The 18,801-nt window shown below is 42.0% G+C and overlaps 1 protein-coding gene and 1 non-coding gene across 3 annotated transcripts in view; one reads left to right on the top strand and one right to left on the bottom strand.

Annotated features, from left to right (window-relative positions):
• The window catches only part of PTPRF (protein tyrosine phosphatase receptor type F), a 534,777-nt gene that overhangs the window by 99,641 nt on the left and 416,335 nt on the right, over positions 1-18,801 (top strand). The window lies entirely within an intron of this gene.
• On the bottom strand, positions 10,485-10,676 carry LOC142504118 (U2 spliceosomal RNA). Its single transcript, XR_012804237.1, has one exon. It is a non-coding gene; the product is annotated as a U2 spliceosomal RNA (small nuclear RNA).

An 18,801-nucleotide genomic window follows, 5' to 3' on the forward strand; every position in this document is an offset into this window, starting at 1 on the left:
CATACTTCCTCCAAAGCCTGACCCTACTGCCCTTACTACATTACTGTGGGAAGCACTATCATACACCCAGTATTAGAAGCACGCTGCCTAGGGGTCACATTTGTCTCCTCCTCTCACGTTCAAAATGTAGCTAGAACCTGTAGTTTTTTCATCCACAACATTGCAAGATACACCCTACTGCTAAAACTCTAATGCAGGCCCTCATTCTCTCCCATCTCGACTATTGTAACTTTCTGCTGTCTTGCCTTCCTGCCGCTCACCTATCTCCCCTACAATCTATCTTAAATGCTGCTGCTAGAAACACTTTACTCTCCTATATCTGTCTCAGCGTCTCCCCTGCTGAAATCCCTCTCCTGGCTTCCTAACAAATCCTGTATTACACACAAAATTCTCCCCCTAACTTTTTTTTTTTTCCCAAACGTTTTTATTAGGCATATTTAGGTTTACATACATTGCATTACATTACATATATGGCCTAATACAATAATATTTTGCCTTGTTCAAGTAGTAGAAGGGACAGGGTGTCACCCCTGGGGGGATGACCCTAGGACCACATCATGGTCCGGAGGCCTGGATAGGGGGAAAAAGAATGAGAAGAGATAGAGAGTGTGGGGGTGTGTGTGGGGGGAAGGGAGTTGTCCCTCCCTCCCCTCGGCCAGCAGGACTCTCTTATCCATAGCCCAAGGCCCTTCTGCGTGCGTGTTACTTAGTGAAATATATTTTGGTTTAGGTTAGTGGGTTAGCGAGGGCTCCCATATTTTCTAGAAACTTTCCGTCGAGCGCTTAAGGAAGGCCATGAGTTTTCCCATTGTCATGACCTCATTGAGTCTTTTCTTCACAATTTGTTTTGTGGCGGGCGTTACCTTCTTCCATGAGGACGCAACTAAGCATCTCGCTGCTGTGAGAATGAAGGAGATTAATTTCCATATTGGGCGATCAATTTCCTCTATTGGTCTGCCCAATAGGAAGGTCAGTGGGTCAATGGGAATTGTGAGGTCTGTGACCTCTTTTATTAAATCTTGTATTATAAGCCAAAATTTCTGAATCTCTGGACATAGCCACCAGATATGGGCCATGTCCCCTCTTTGTCCACAGCCTCTCCAGCATAAGTCTGAGGCCACAGGGTATATTTGTTTTAGTCTCACTGGGGTAAGATACCAGTGATAAATGATTTTATATATGTTTTCCTTCACTGTGATACATATGGAAGTTCCTGAGGCAGAGTCCCATATTTCTTCCCTGTCCTCTCTGTCAATAACCATGTTCAATTCCGCTGCCCATTTGCTTCCCCTAACTTTTAAGGCTATACATTACACTCTTCTCCCCCTCCTTACATCTCAGCCCTAATTTCTCGCTTTACACCTGCCATACTCTTGTTTTCTGCTCAAGGATGTTTTCTCTCTACCTCATTTGTATCTAATGCCGTCCCCCGCCTTAAACCTTTCTCACCTTTGGAATGGCCTTCCCCTCAATACCCGAATAGCACCCTCTCTAGCCTACCTATCTTAAAACCCACCTCCTTAACAAAGCGTATGGCTACACCTCATACATCAACCTTGGCCCTTTGCAGACGCACTTAACAGAACACCTTCCTACTGTCTATGTACATTCTTCCTCTTTACCGATTAGATTGTAAGCTCTTCGGGCAGAGACTCCTTTTCGTAATGTTACTTTTATGTCACGTGTAATACTGCTGTGAAGCTCTATGTACATAAATGGCGCTATATACATATATCTATATGTATATAGTGCATTTTACATACATATTTACATACATACATACATATATACATATCGTGCAGGTCACAACTATCTATAGTGCATAGTTGCATACACATCAAGTTGAAGAAAACGGTGCACTTCCTTGACTCTCACACATGATTTGCCACGGGTGCACACCCAACACCAAAAGGCACAGTCGTTATAAAATGCAAATCTTCAATTGAAGGAAAAGAGCGGCCCTCCAGGGGGGTGGTACAAAAATAGAAAATTATATATTAGACAGAATCGATGTTTCGGTCCGTAACTGCCACGATCTTGACAAAGGGCCGAGTTACGGACCGAAATGTGGATTCTGTCTAATAAATAATGTTCTATTTGTGTACCAGTCCCCTGGAGGGACGCTCTTTTCCTTCAATTGAAGATTTGCATTTTATAGTGCATACACACGACATATTCCAAATGTGGTGGCATATTCACAAGGAATTGACTTCAGTGACCTCTTACCATTTATTCCGTGTTTTATTGTAAGAGCAGTTGTTGAGCAAGACGTTTTGGTATAAAAAAAAAAACATCTCTAATAATGACTGTGTAAGAAAATGTCAACTCCCACGTGCCCATCAAATCCCATTATGTGTAATGCTGTCCAACAACGCCTCCCCCCTGAGAAACAGTATGGGGGTATATTCAATATTCATTCTTCCCAAAGCTGCAATAATTCTTGCTAAGTGAAGTGAAGGTGCGCGCAAATTCTGATTGTAAGGTTTTTAATAACTCAACTGACTAATCTCACCCTTCAAATCTAAAACAAAAAACAACAACTCTTTTCAGTGAATAGTTGAACATGACTAGCTCTTTCATGCTAAGTAGAGCAAGATTTCCACGTACATGGTAGGAAGAACAGGAAGGATTAGTCAATGTAAGATATGAAATAATGCAGCCTCCTTCCTCATATCAGAAAGCCACCTGACAATGGGTTCATCCATTTACCCCTTATTATCACAGCCCTGGCATCAGGGCTTTGATGTCTTAACAGCTGTTTTGGGTTTCCACAAAGGTTGGAGAAGCCCCGGCTTGCAATCACAAATCACAAGCTTGTTTTTGTTCCTGCGGTATGTGCAGGTTTCTGTTGCAGGGGTTAAGGCTCAGAATGAATGTGAACGGTGTTGGCAGCCAGTGCTTATTTAGCATCTGTGTATATTGAGATGAGTAGGCGACGCAAGCAGTAAACAATTGGGAAAACTGGCAGATCGTGGTATAAATGGACACCCACTTTGTACGGGCGACTCCGCTGGAAGATGACTAGAACCTGAAACATCATGCATGATCGAACTAATCAGTGCTGATTTTGTACTCTGCTTCTAAACAGTGCTGTAATCAGTAACCCCTTCAATGCCGGAAATGGCTTCAGTGCTGTATTATAACATCTAGCATTGTCAAGATTAAAGGTAGGACTGGTTTGTACAGTACTAAGATTGTGTGTGCGTGTGTGTGTGTGTGTTTCACCTCTGCCCTATTTGGGAATGAAAGATCATTACTAGTAACCAGTTCATTTGAATTTTGCAAGTGGAATGACAGGATACCCTAACAATGGAAGACTACCCCACGCAACTTTCTTCATCCCTTTGCTGTTAGAGGGGTTCACAAAGCATTAATATGTAGCAAAGGGGAATAGGCTTTCCACAAAATGGCATTATTACCCGATCAAAGTGGGAGAAAAAAGCATGTGGGGTCGAACAATAAAATACACGCGTATCGCTAAGGGCGTTAGTCTAGTAAATATTCCTAGCCCAATTTAAAACCATAACAAGCCAAATTCCCAAACGCATTTTCCAATTGTAATTTTGGAGGCTTTTTGTTCCCCTTTGTCCTTGGTCATTTAGTTTTCTCCTAGTTCTTTGTGCCGAGGTTAGTTTCTGCTTTGGGCTCTTTTTCTGCTCTACTAACTATTTCATAGAATTTGATACAGTCCTTAAAACATCTTCCGATCGTTATTATTTTCTCTTCTTCCCCCTCTCTGATTTTGATGCTTTAATGAGCTTGGTGTGTCTGTGTGTATATACATTTTTGTGTGTATGCGTGAATTTGTTGAGCAGGCAGTGGGGGTTGTTGGCTGGTGGTCTGTCAACGAGGTGGGGGGGGGGAGAAGGTCGGGGAGTGCTGGTGGAATTTAAAGCAGCAATCCTCTCTGGCAGCATTTTTTTGAGGTATAGTGTACTAATTGGTCATAGGGTTGCCAGGTGTCCAGTATTGAACTGGACTGTCCAGTATTGAACTGGACTGTCCAGTATTTGGACACTGTCCTGTAACAAATGAGAGGTAATATTGGACATGTATGTATATACCGGAATTACCTCTCTGGACATGTATGTATATACCGGAATTACCTCTCTGGACATGTATGTATATACCGGTATTACCTCACTGAACATAGCAACCTGACCGGCTTGGGGGGGCTGTGGGATTTCCCCGAGCAGGGAGAGAGCTGGGCTGTTGCTAGGGGGCTAGGCAGCTTCCTCATCCTGATTGGCTGCATTACCCAGCAGGACAGATGAGGAGGTGGTGTCAGCAGCCTGGAGGTGGGGCCAAGAAGAGGAGGAAACAACATGGATCGGTGAGAAGTGTGTGTCTCGAGCGCGTCACACCTTTCACCACTGTCCAGTATTTCTGGAGAAGCCGCCTGGCAACCCTAATTGGGCGATCCATTGCAGTTAATTTTTTGTTCCCCTGACATCTGAGGGCCCCCGAGTTCCCGAGATTTTTCTCCTTTGTGGGGGGAGACTATTTACTCCCAGATACAAAATGTGTTCTTTGTCATGCTCGATCCTGGGCAGCCAATAGAAAGCGGCCATATTGATATGCATTTTATTAGTATACCAGTAGCCATGTTAATATTTTGTGTGTGTCAAAATCTGGCACAATACACTACAGATATTTTAGGGAGCTGGGGCTGTAAGATTAGTATAGGGAATAGTTTGAGTATTTTTCTTGTGTTTGTTTCACATGTACCAGTGATTGCCATTACATGGCTGATTATAGTTGACATACTGTAGCACATTATCGGGTTGTAGAGGTCATGTACACCTAGATAGCTGATCATCAGCAGATTTATTCATGCTTGTTCACTACATACATCTTTTTCGCTTTACCTCCAGCTGAAAAGCTTGAGTTAGTAATGCATATTGCGGTCTGAACATGGAGGCGGGGATGACCTCACTTGGTGGGGAACTTTCTGCACAGTGTGCTAAAGCAGGGGTGGCCAACTCCAGTCCTCAAGGGCCACCAACAGATCAGGTATTGGATATACCTGCTTCAGCACAGGTGGCTCAGATTGACCGAGCCACTGATTGAGCCACCTGTGCTGAAGCAGGGATATTAATAACACCTGGCCCTTGAGGACTGGAGTCGGCCACGCCTGTGCTAATGGGAAAATGCAGGTTCTGAGCTGCCCCCTCCAAATAAGCGATGTCACCAGAACATAACAGACTTCCTGGGAACCATGTTTAGGTGAGTCGAGCAGACCAGGTATAGAGGATTGGATGAGGGGCTCTTTAATTTCCCACTTTATAGCCTTCCTTTCTTGGGGACAGTTAAATGCATTGCAATATTCCCAGCATTTACGTAAGAAAAATTAATTTAACCCCTTCAGGGCCTGGTGGCCAGCAACGCACGTGCATGGCAGAACCTTTCATTGCACAATTGGAATTTATATTTAAAGCCCCCTGTGTTTTCTCCCGGTACGATACCTGGCATATGTCAGCATAATGTATCGTTCCTGCAGCACTTCATTGAGTTGGGAAGGTGAAGGTTAGAGGCAATTTGTACAATGTCATTTAATCATCTTTTGCAAAGTAATCGACTCGTTATGGATTGGAAGCCACCAGTTATCCTCGGCTTGTTACCTCTCATCTTCATGTACAATATATTACTATAGAGCTCAGACTTCTACCTCCTTCAGGGATGAGCACCTTACCAGAGCAGGAACCTTATGTATTGTGGTATTAACTTTGCACTGAAGATAAACTTATGGGGTAAAGCTGTGGTCTTTAACTGGATTACAGCACAAAGGGTAAATTGCACATAGTGTTAAAACTAGTCACCAAGGTATCACTCTTCTTGTGTCATGCATATGCAGTCAGCACTCGCCGACAGCGCATGCGTGAATGGCGAGCGCCGACTGCGCATGCACGAAGAGCACTTCCTGACCACGCATGCACGATCGGCACTTGCTGGCTGCTCGTGTGCATGCGCGATCGGCACTTGCCGTCTGCGCATGCGCGAACGGCATTTTCCAGTTGCACATGCTCACGATCAGCCGGCAAGTGCCGATTGCGCATGCACGGTCGGCAAGCGCTCTGCGCCCATGCGCAGTCGGAGCTCGCCAGGGGGATACAAAAACCAGGACAGCATCCGAAATAGTCGGGGCAGAGCCCTAAAAACCAGGACTGTCCCGGCTAAATCGGGACTGTCCCGGCTAAACCGGGACATCTGGTCACCCTAACCATAAGACACCTTATTGCGCTTTTACTTGCATGGGCCATATGCTGCCTTTCAAAATAAAAAAAAGAATCCATGAATACATTGTGCAGGTACAAGAAAAACTCTCAAAAAGGTCAGCAATGTAATAGTGAGAATTGAGGGAACAAAGTGTAATTGTCCATGTGGTCTCTGTCTGCCATTGGTTTTTGTTTTGAAAGTAATAATATTTGAAATGGAGAGCACATTCCAACCTACTAAACAACTTTACGGTACATAGATAAGGTTGTGGCAACAATGGACAGAAAAGCTGCCACATGCATCACAATGTTCCACACAGATGCTTTTTTAATATATCACACTATAATTCCCACATTTAGTTTACCAAAGATTGCACCCATAAGAAATTAGACTTTATTACCTATCAAACAAAACCATTTTTGAAGCGTCAAACAGCTGTTCTCCTCTACATGCCATTTTTTTCACGGTAATAGTTCTTGTAATGATGTAAATGCTGATACTGCAACCCCTAAGGAGCCTTTGATGTGACAGAGCGGGAATAACACAAATTCCTACAAGAGAACCCCATTACTCCAAGAAAACCGATTGCCAGAAGCAATACAAATAATTTTAACTATTTAGACCTACCATTGGTTGGTTGTAGGTGTAGAACATCTGCCTACAGGGACATATTATCCTGAAAGTTACAACCTGATCTGTTTCTTATTAATTATGAGTCGTTCATACAACTATCATTAAGTATCTGTCCCTAGAAAGATAAAGGTTTGCTGTAAACATGCTTCTTCTGTGGCAATGGTGTTGTAACACCTCACATTGAAACTGGAGCTTTGGTTGCATTGTTAATCTCAGTACTTCCTCTAGATTTTATGTAGGAGCCTATGGTCAGACTCGTATGTTACAACAATGAAGCCTAAAACTCTATGAGAGCAGTAGAGAGCTACATAGAGAGCTTCAGATTGTGAGTTTCCTCACTAGTATCAGCACAGAAGAAAAAATGATGGACAAACTTTCCCCCATGGAGAGATCTACAATCAAGGAACTGCAAACCAACCACAACATCACTATCAAACCAGCAGATAAAGGCGGTGCAGTGGTGGTTATGGTTACAAATAAATACATAGAAGAAGGCAACAGACATCTCACAGACAACATCTACTATAGGAAACTGACTCATGATCCAACCCTGAAATATACAAGACAACTCCAGAATCTAATCAAATCATCTCTAATCGTCTGCAACCAGAATTGGAGCTACTAATACCTAACAACCCAGGAATTGGTTTCTTCTACATGCTTCCAAAAATCCACAAACCAGGAATCCCCGGTAGACCAATTATAATAGGTATGGATACACACACTGAAAAAATATCAGGCTTAATGGAAAATATCCTAAAACCGCTAGTCACAAACACCAACAGCTTCATACAAGATACCACCGACTTTGTCAATAGACTAAACAACATCAAACAACTACCATCCAACACACTACTAGTTACCATGGATGTAGAATCCCTGTACAGTAACATCCCCGACAAGGATGGCACTGAGGCATGTTTGCAATTCCCTGCAACATCTCCCCTGGATCAGAAATACAGCGCTGAAGAAATGATAAAACTGATAGAATACATCCTCACACACAACTATTCAGTTTCAACAAGGACATTTATCTACAACTAATGGGAACTGTAATGGGCACCAGGATAGCACCGCAATATGCCAATCGTTTTATGGCCAATCTTGAACAGAAATTCCTTACCCCATGCACCCACAAACCTTACAAATATTACAGATACATTGATGATCTAATATGGACATAAGGCGAAGAAAAATAAATAAAAATTATGAGTCTTTGAATTCATTTCACCCATCAATTAAGCTCAAAATAAATGATTCAGCAAATCTAGTGAACTTTCTAGATACCACAGTAACACTGAAGAATGGCAAACTACACATCTGTATACAAGAAACCCACAGGCAGATGAAGTTGCCTACATAACTCCAGCTTCCATCCCACTCATACAAAACTAGCCATCATACACAGGCACTCTATTAGATATAACCGTATATGCTCTGACACTAAAGACAGAAACAGACACCTCACAACCCTGACTGAATCATCGAAACAGAAGGAATACAAGCCAACAACTATTGCCACAATAATCACAACTGCACTTACTGTAAAGCCCCACGAGAACACCTGCACCAATACAAGAAGAAAAAAACAACCAGACGCATACCATAGGGCTACATACAACCCTGCCCTAGAGGGAATGCGAAAAATAATCAAAGATCTGCAACCCATGCTGACAGGAGAATGAAACATTAAAAGACATCTTCCCCAAACCTCCCATCCTTGCATTCCGGCAACCGCCAAACCTCAGACAGAAGTTGGTCCATAGAAAGCTTCATAATGAACTGAAATACGCTGTTAATGGCACAAGACCATGCAATAACACATGCTGCAAACTTTGCAAACATATGCCAAAATCCCAGAGCCAGTCACCACTGACATAGAACATTCAATGTCAAAGGAACATTCTGCTGCACATCCAGTAATGTCCAGTATATCATTCAATGCAGCAAATGTGAGCAAGGATGCTACATTGCTGAAACCAGCCAAAAGCTGCAAACCAGAACTTACTGTACACAGACACAGAATAACACACCATGAAGGAAGATACTGCACTCCAGTGGGACACCACTTCTCATAGCCAGATCATTTCATAAATGACTTAAAATTTCAAATCCTTAATGGATGTTTAAAGTACTCAAGAACGGAAAGCATTTGAACTCAAAATGACAATCCACTTTGACGCTAAAACAAGAGGACTTAATACTGATATGGGTTTCCCCCTGCCTCTCTGTGAATTGTACAATGAACCCCCTCTCCCCACCCCCCTGCACACTGCTGATCCCTGTCTGTTTATTCCATCTCTACATCATCTGCCTTAGATGGCTATTTTGTTTTTCTTTTTTTTCCATCTGTGTTAAACTATTGGAATCTCTTTAAATCAGTATTGCTGACCGGAGGAAGAGAGGAGAACTCTCAAAAGCTTGTCTTATAATATCTATTGTTAGTCAAAATAAAAAAAGCTATGCCTAATAATGAAGTACTCATTAGAGTGGTAAGAACATTTCTCAGACTGACAGTGCAGATCACAGCAGCACCAGCTGCGCAGTGCTAGAAGTCCAAGCATCAATAACGGCTCTGGAAATAGAATGTACTTATTTACACCCTCTCCTTCCCTTCTGATTAATCAAAAAGATATTCCACAAGTTGAGAACCTTTCCATATTCTCTACTATTGGGAAAGTCAGAATTAAAGATGAGGCCACTTTCCCTCCTCTTCGAATGGCAGTTTGTCTAAACAGAGAAGAATTTGTAAAAAAAAACATATTAGTAACAAATCAGGAAAGCTTGCTAAATTAGCAGCATGTACGCTATAAAATGTACAATGTGCAAACCTGCTTTAACCCTTATTTATAAGTGTAGTTTGCCTCTCATATTACACACACATATATATATATATATATATATATATATATATAATGGAAATATTACTGTATGCTCATTTGCATGTCTTAGACAGGTCTGCAACCCCGCCTTTCACCATTATCATCCAGCACTTCCACTGTAGCAAGGGATTCTGGGAAATGACATGCAAATGAGCACACAGTGCTGCCTTTTGCTTCAAAACCATTAACATGGTTCCCTATAGGCTTAAGCTTGCTGCATGGTCACAGCTTTGAGCACAGCCAAGGTTAAGATGCATAGCCAGTAAACCCACCCACAGATTTATTTTTTTTTTTTTGGTAGCCCGGGTGGTGAAAAAGTGATTTCACCTCTAAAAACCGTGCTCGTGGCCCACGAAGGGTACCAGGTACGCTCCACTTGTGACAATAGGCTCCGGAGAGCTGCAAGTCCATGACATAGTCCATTTCCTCTTCAGCCACGAGGGCCAGGAAAAGTCCCGATGTTACACCGACGTCGTCATCCAAAGGATCCGACGTCCATCCTATCCCCTCCCCGTGCAATGAGGTGACTGATAACCCCCAAAAAACAAAAACAAATCCATGGTGCGAGTGCTCCAGTGCGCTGTGCGATGCAGTGCAGGAGGTGCTCAGACGAAACAACAAAGAAAATGTGCACAAGTGCACGCCAGACCAGGAAGCCTGGCGGGTAGAAAAAATAATAGCGAACCCCTCAGCGGAAGGCAATAAGGGGTGCCAGTGCAGAAAAATGTAGGGGTGTGCAAATTATCCGTGCAAGTGTCAAGTGCTGTGCAGTGTAGCAGCAAATGACTCCACCAGGTTAACCCCTCATGGGGTGCCGTGATAAAATAGCCCGGGCTACATATCCGCACTTCCCGGCCATGACCAGAGGACCAAGTGCCGCAACCAGGTCTGTCCTTCGCAGGACAGACCCTACACTTGATCTTAGCCAAAAGGCCGAGAAGCGATACAACAGATAGCCGTTTCAACCTTAATGGGTCTCATCAGTGTTGGGTTGGTTATACTGGCTATGCAAAAATGAAGCAAGGATAGGTTTTACCATACTTAGTTAAGTTATGGTAGGTAAAAAAAGTGACAAAACCCCTCCACAGCAAAGCATATAGCAAATGGAAATATTACTGTATGCTCATTTGCATGTCTTAGATAGGTCCGCAACCCCACCTTTCACCATTATCACCCAGCACACAGCACTTCCACTGCAGCAAGGGATTCTGGGAAATTACATGCAAATGAGCACACAGTGCCACCTTTTGCTTCAAAACCATTAACTTGGTCTTCATCTTGCTATAAAGAGCTAGATATAAACTTTTTAAAGAGAGCTTTTAAATATGGAGGCTCAATGAGAGTTTGAGCCAGTTTCGGCTTTTAAATCTTTTATTCCAATCTAAAAACAATCGCTAATTACAACTTCAGTCTGTTGAAATCTATTCTTTGGCCGTTGTCAAGGTATTCCGATTTCCTGTGGCGTACTTTCATTTTTTGTGTCTTTCACTGGTTTCGTTAACACTGCAGAGCTACTTACTAACATTGGTTTTACAAGTTATCACGCGCGCTTTGAGACTACATATTTATAGGCAAGACCGACCTATTTCTTATTTGTTATAGTTACTGTCAGCATTACCTTTTTAATTTATATAATTTTAGTTTGATCATATTATTTTTAAAAAATCTCTGTCCTTCACGTAGTATTTTTTAAAACTCCTACTTGGCTACCATAAAGTCTCTCTCTTCCTTGCAAACAGATCTCTAATTAATGTATGAGAGACACAGCACATGGGCTGAGATGTATAAAATTGATCGTGCAAGGTATCGTGCCATTGACCAGATCGAGCGTGGTACCCAGCATCTCGCTTTAATAAATTCCCCGCCGTGGTGGGTGGCGAGAGATGTGGACTTTGTTATTCTTTAACCATTTATTGATTTTAGCAGTGATCACCGTTGCCGTATGTATGTGCAATTGCAACCTCCATTTTTTTTTTTTACAAACAACCACAAGATATCAATCCATAAGAAACCCGTCTTGATTAGTTCTTCACGGAGCTGTATGTGATTCTTGTGTCCGCAATAAAAAAAATTGGCCACAAGGAAATAGTTTCTTTATGTATTACACAGACTATGTTCATTGCTGCTTTCCATTTTATAGTCGGTCAAGTAGTCATGGTTGGAAATCTACCTCCTTGAGGAAGAACTACTGTAACGTTCAATTACTGTACAGTGCACAGGCTGAGGCAGAGGAAGGTAAAGTTTGTACTGTAATTGGGTATTATTTTCAATGCAATGCATACAGTTCAGTTGGTGTTATTTTCGTCTGCTTATGTGAAATGCAAGAGTTGGGAGCTCATTTAAAGAATACTGTGCAGTTGCAGAACAAAGCACCTTAGAGATACTGGGCTTTAGCTGTATCAGTCTTTATAAAGCAGCAGTTCAGTGTAAAAAAAACATCATTTTGTTGGGGGAAAGTAGTTTATGACATCCAGGGATTTAGGAACAAATAATGATGATTTTTACAGAGGAATACATAAATCAAACTATCCACACAGTGAGTAATTTGCTTTCTAGGTGTTTATTTTATACATTTTTGATGGAGTCCACTATTTAACCCTGAAGAACCAGTGGTGCTTGTAATCTGTGCCATCCCATCTGGCATTAAACAGGTTAAGGCTCAACTCTAATTTTCAGGATATCACTGCTTCAGCACAGGTTGCTCAATCAGTCCCTGCTTCAGCACAGGTGGCTCAATCAGTGGCTCAGTTTTCGTCTTCGACTGAGCTACCTGTGCTGAAGTAGGGATCCTTAAAACCTGACCTGTTGGGGGATCTTTAGAACTGAAGTTGAGAACCCCTCAGTCAGTTTTTAGCATACATGCACGTTATAATATTTAAATTGCAGTTCTACCTAGAAGTGCAGGTGTGGAGTTGCAGCCCAAGTAAAAGAACATGCATAATAATATATACAGATTTATACTTGTATATTTAACTGTGAAAAACACAAATATAATTAAATCAACAGTTCATAGTGCTTCTGTTTGGGGCTAGTTAGCCAACCAGAAACGAATACAGCAACAGTTCTAAAGTTGCAATGAATGTGGCTGTTAGTTAAAGGACCTTGTTCAATGAGCTATGAAGCCACCTTCTCTGCTTCAGAAGAATGTATCTCCATGCAGAAGAATGAACCTTGCAGCATTGAAGAAGAGGGCATCACAGAATAGGGTGCTAAGAAAAGTTAAACAAATATAATTTTAATACTATATTTTGAGTTCTTGGTTTTCCAATATATATATACACAGGAGGGCGGCGGGTTCCGTTCCAGGGGCCCGGCGTATAGTGAAAATCGCCAGAAAGCGGATCCGGCGATTTTCAGTTGTTTTGCATATGCAAATCGGCATTTTTGCCATTCTGCACATGCGCGACCTATGGTCTGTGCGCGCAAACTACGGTCTGCGCATGCGCGCCGGGCGCAACCGCCCATTCTGCGCATGCGCGACTTAAGATTGAAGATGGCGACCCCCTTCTCGGTGCCGCCATATCGGCAGATCGCCGAAAAGCGGGGCGCTGAGAAGCGGGGCCCTGCTGTACTGTATATATGTAATCGGGATTAAAGGTTAGATTAAGCAATGTATCGTAATAATAACTTTATTTCATAGAGTGCAAAGTGCTTCACAATTACCATATAGTGCGTGGGACGCAGCATTGTATATAGAATTTTTTACAGACACAGTCCCTGCTCAGATGATAATACAATCTATATTTTGGGTGCTTGAGGCACAGGGAGATAAACCGACTTTGCCTAAGATCACAAGAAGCTGACCCTGGGAGTTGAACTTGGCTCAAACTCTATGTCGGTGCTTACAGACTCAGTGTCGTTACTCACCGAGCCACTCCTTCGCCCTAATTATTTAACATTTCTAATATATTTATATACTTGTAGACCTGTTCCCCCACCCTAAGGCTTGGTCCCCACTGGCTACTGCAGCGCCCGCTATGGAGGGTGCTGTGGGGACAAGAGCCGCCTCTCAATGGGGCCGGGCCCGCTGCGAGGGAGGGGCCGCCACGCGGTGTGTTTTTCCAGGAGACTGGAATATTGAGATTATATGTAGCGACAGAGCGCTAGGTCACGCCCCCCTGGCGGTTCAGCCAATGAGGGCAAACCTGGCGGGTGACAGCATGGCCGCGTCTCCGTCACTCCCCCATAACGCCCCCTCCTGTCTTTCACCCTGCAGCTCACTGCAGACCGGGGAACTCGGCTGCACGCGTCACCAGCCTGGCAGACGCGCGTGCAGCGCAGGCAGTGGGTCCGCAGCCTTAGTGAGATCGTCTGTCTACCTGGTGTTGCTGGTACGGTGCATACATGTGAATCTGGAATAGGAGGCTCTGAGTACTCCGTGGTGGTGTTGGGAGGTATCAGGACAAGTTTTCAGGGTAGTTCATCTCTGGTTACAGCGCCTCCAGCCAGCGAGGGTCCAGAGATCACCAGGATGGTCCATGCTTGCAACTTCTTAGTGACCCCGACAGTTATTCACACAGATAGATGCATAACTAAGGTTTATTGTCCTTACACAGCAAGTCACAGCATTCCATTTGCATAAAGCCCTGCAGGCCCCATCCAGCTCCTTATCCTGGATGACACACAGGATACACACACTCCCACTTCTCAGGGGGAGGGGAGACAGACTGACTGACTTCTGGGAGAGTGTCAGTATATACCCAGGGGATGGGCTTGTAACCCTGCCCCATAACAGGGCAAGTCTTATACTGACAGGCATCACATTATCCTGCATGTGACCCAGTCAGTATCCTAACCAGGATCAGACTCTCAGGTTGTAGCTAGGCCCTCATGAGAGATTTTTCAGAGACTGTCGCCACATGTGACAGTCTTTGAACCAATCAATCAGGTTGTAGCTAGGCCCTCATGAGAGACTTTAGTGGGACTTTAGTGGGATAGGAGATAGATAGTATGTCATAACCAAAGTCTGCAATATGTCACCCTATAGGTACTCCCCAGTAATAAGCAAATAAGGCTGCGCATATAGTGCCCGCGACGGTGATGCGACATCGCTCGAAAACAAAACCATTGACTCTATCGCCAGCACTTATAGTAAGCGTGACGTAGCGACGTCGCGGAAATTTTTTTTGTAGCGGGTTAAATTAGATTTTTCAGAGACTGTCGCCACATGAGATAGTCTCTGAACCACTCAATCAGGTTGTAGCTAGGCCCTCATGAGAGACTTTACCCTTCACAGTGCCTGTACCTAACAGGACTTATACTGTGAGGGCCCAACAGAAGGATAGCGGCCGGAGGCTAGGCTATACACTTATATTAATATATTGTTATAGTAATTAACATATATATATTTTTGGACTTCAGTTTTAATTAGGCTGGTGTATATTTAATAGATAGTTCCTTATGTAGCGCAATTACAGCATGAGACTTCTAAGCGCTCCTTTTTTCCAGCGTGCGGCCCCTCGCTCCTGAATGGCACGCAGAAAGACAAACCTGTTGCTCTCTTTCAGCTGGTTCATCTCTGCATTTTAAATGCCAATTATTCATTCTGCTTGGTATAATTTCCATCTGCCAGTTTGAGGAGTTAATCAACAGTGTGACAGGATCCCTTCCAGCGACCAGCACCAGTTCTTTATTACTCGGCAAATCTGCTTGCAAAATGGTTAATGGCATTTGCATTTGTTTGGACTGCTGCAACACTGGAAGCGGTTATTTTCCGCGCTTAAATCTTGCCATGCACTGTTCTCTGCAGTTTAGCTGTTTTGGATTTTGTTGTAAACCTCTTAGATATGATATGCGCAATCCTCTTATACACAAATTCCTTGTAGCAACTGACAGGACATAATGAAAGCATAAACGGCTACACAAATAAAACTGTCAGATGTGGTAAAGCCCTTGTAAAATCAGCAGTAGATTTTGGAGCGTTGCTGCATTAGCATTCAGGAGGAGTGTTCTGTATTGGGACAAACCCTGCATCCAAGGTGAGGAGAGGAAATGTTTTAGCATCCTCTGGAGTGGTACCTCCTGGCTGGCAAAGAATGCCGTGCTGCACTCATTCAAACTCAAGAGCATATAATTGCTACTTGGTTCCCGGGAAGTAGGCAGAATACATTGTCCCTGCTGTTGCAGATTATGTACCGTGGTTGTGTCAGTAATGCAGTGTTTTAGTGGGATAGGAGATAGATAGATAGTATGTCATAACCAAAGTCTGCAATAGATGTCACCCTATAGGTGCTCCCCAGTAATAGGCAATTAACTAAGCTAAAAATAGTGCTGTTAAAATGTTTGAATCCTTCTCTTGTACAAGCTCCAATGCCCATAGTCGGTGACATTTGGTGGCTCTAGAAAAGAAATGAGTCATGGCTAGTGAGCTAGTGAGACTGCACTGAAGGACATTAATGGTAAAACAAATGTGTAGAGAGTTGTCAGGTTTGCAAATCCAAAATTCTGTCATACAGGAAAAAGCTCTTAGGTCTGTATCCATAGAGGTCCGTTAAATCAGTGCTAATAACCAGACGGTATCAAAATCGTTAAGGGGCGTTATTTTCCCCGAGGTCAACACATCCAAAAACAACAGCCGTTGTATATCTCATAGGTTTAATATCCGTTGTATATATCATAGGTTTAATATCCGTTGTATATCTCATAGGTTTAATATCCGTTGTATATCTCATAGGTTTAATATCCGTTGTATATCTCATAGGTTTAATATCCGTTGTATATCTCAGGCTTAATAACCGTTGTATATATCTCATAGGCTTAATATCTGTTGTATATCTCATAGGCTTAATATCTGTTGTATATCTCATAGGCTTAATATCTGTTGTATATCTCATAGGCTTAATATCTGTTGTATAACTCATAGGCTTAATATCTGTTGTATATCTCATAGGTTTAATACCCGTTGTATATCTCATAAGCTTAATATCCGTTGTATATCTCATAAGCTTAATATCCGTTGTATATCTCATAGTCATAATATCTGTTGTATTTCTCATAGGCTTAATATCCGTTGTATATCTCATAGGCTTAATATCCGTTGTATATCTCATAGGCTTAATATCTGTTGTATATCTCATAGGCTTAAAGCTGCAGTTCAAGCTCCCGTTTTTTTTTTGTTTGTTTTTTTCTTCAATAGTTTCATGTGGGCAATCTCTACTTACCTAAAGAACTGCATAGCTGCCGGTCAATTCGTTCTCCGTCTATTGATCGGCGAAGTTTGGCGACCTGTTTAGATCTGGGGAATGTAAATGGTTGCTATAGGAACAAACATGCTTGTTAAAATAGAATACAAGAAAATTGGTCTTTCAAAGTTGTTGTTTTTAAAACAGAAAATGCTAAAATAATTTTTTCATACTACAGAACTGATTTATTAAAAAAAACACTCATGCAGGATATTGCTTGAACTGCAGCTTTAATATCCGCTGTATATCTCATAGGTTTAACATCCGTTGTATATCTCATAGGCTTAATATCTGTTGTATATCTCATAGGCTTATTATCCATTGTATATCTCATAGGCTTAATATCCGTTGTATATCTCATAGGCTTAATATTCGTTGTATATCTCATAGGCTTAATATCTGTTGTATATCTCATAGGCTTAATATCCGTTGTATATCTCATAGGCTTAATATCCGTTGTATATCTCATAGGCTTAATATCCGTTGTATATCTCATATACACACATGCAGGATATTGCTTGAACTGCAGCTTTAATATCCGCTGTATATCTCATAGGTTTAACATCCGTTGTATATCTCATAGGCTTAATATCTGTTGTATATCTCATAGGCTTATTATCCGTTGTATAATCACATAGGCTTAATATCCGTTGTATATCTCATAGGCTTAATATCCGTTGTATATCTCATAGGCTTAATATCCGTTGTATATCTCATAGGCTTAATATCCGTTGTAAATCACATTAGAAAAGGCTTAATATCATGTTAAGTTAGCACTGCCTTGCATTGGCTTTAAATAATATCTCATAGGCTTAATATCCGTTGTATATCTCATATACACACATGCAGGATATTGCTTGAACTGCAGCTTTAATATCCGCTGTATATCTCATAGGTTTAACATCCGTTGTATATCTCATAGGCTTAATATCTGTTGTATATCTCATAGGCTTATTATCCGTTGTATATCTCATAGGCTTAATATCCGTTGTATATCTCATAGGCTTAATATCCGTTGTATATCTCATAGGCTTAATATCCGTTGTATATCTCATAGGCTTAATATCCGTTGTAAATCACATTAGAAAAGGCTTAATATCATGTTAAGTTAGCATTGCCTTGCATTGGCTTTAAATAATATGAGTGAGACTCTTCTTTGCTAGAGTCCCAAGTTGCTTATGTACCTCCCACACGCACGTTTATACAACACTTGTGCACAAAAAGGAGCACACCAGAAATACATGGGATATAAAACTGGAACAACCTACCGGAGACTCTCACAGCCACCACCAGCCTAAGTTCTTTCAAAACTAAAGCCGTGTCACATTTTAATCTGGTCTGTAACTGTTACATACACCTATAATATATATTATCTCTAACTGTGCATGCAATGTCTTGTATATAATGTATACCCTGCTCACTTATGTAACTTTGTATTTTTAACCATGTATTATTTGTCATCGTAACTCTATGCACAGGACATACTTGAAAACGAGAGCTAACTCTCAGTGTATTACTCCCTGGTAAAACATTTTATAAATAAATAATTGTGATACTTTTGGCAATATTAAACTAATTGTTACATTGGTAATGTATAATGGCCTCCAGCAAGCCAGTAAATAAGGAATTATCCTGTGTGAATATGATCTCAATGAGTGGGGTTTCCAGTGGTGAGAACTGAGCGGATGCGGCTCCAGGTTTGGGTAATATTTACAGAATGTACACATTTTTATGAGATCTCCCTATCAAATCTCCCTAGTAAGAGCTTTCCCGTGTAGAAATAAACTTTTTTTTTAACTACAACAAATAGCGGGGTTTTGGGTCCTCCCATATGTCCAAGACTTGCGTTTGGGGGCTGTAGGAGGTAGATACTTTGGTCACATTGTGCT

The sequence above is a fragment of the Ascaphus truei genome, chromosome 10 (genome assembly GCF_040206685.1).
Source record: "Ascaphus truei isolate aAscTru1 chromosome 10, aAscTru1.hap1, whole genome shotgun sequence".
In the NCBI taxonomy this organism is placed as follows: Eukaryota; Metazoa; Chordata; class Amphibia; order Anura; family Ascaphidae; genus Ascaphus; species Ascaphus truei.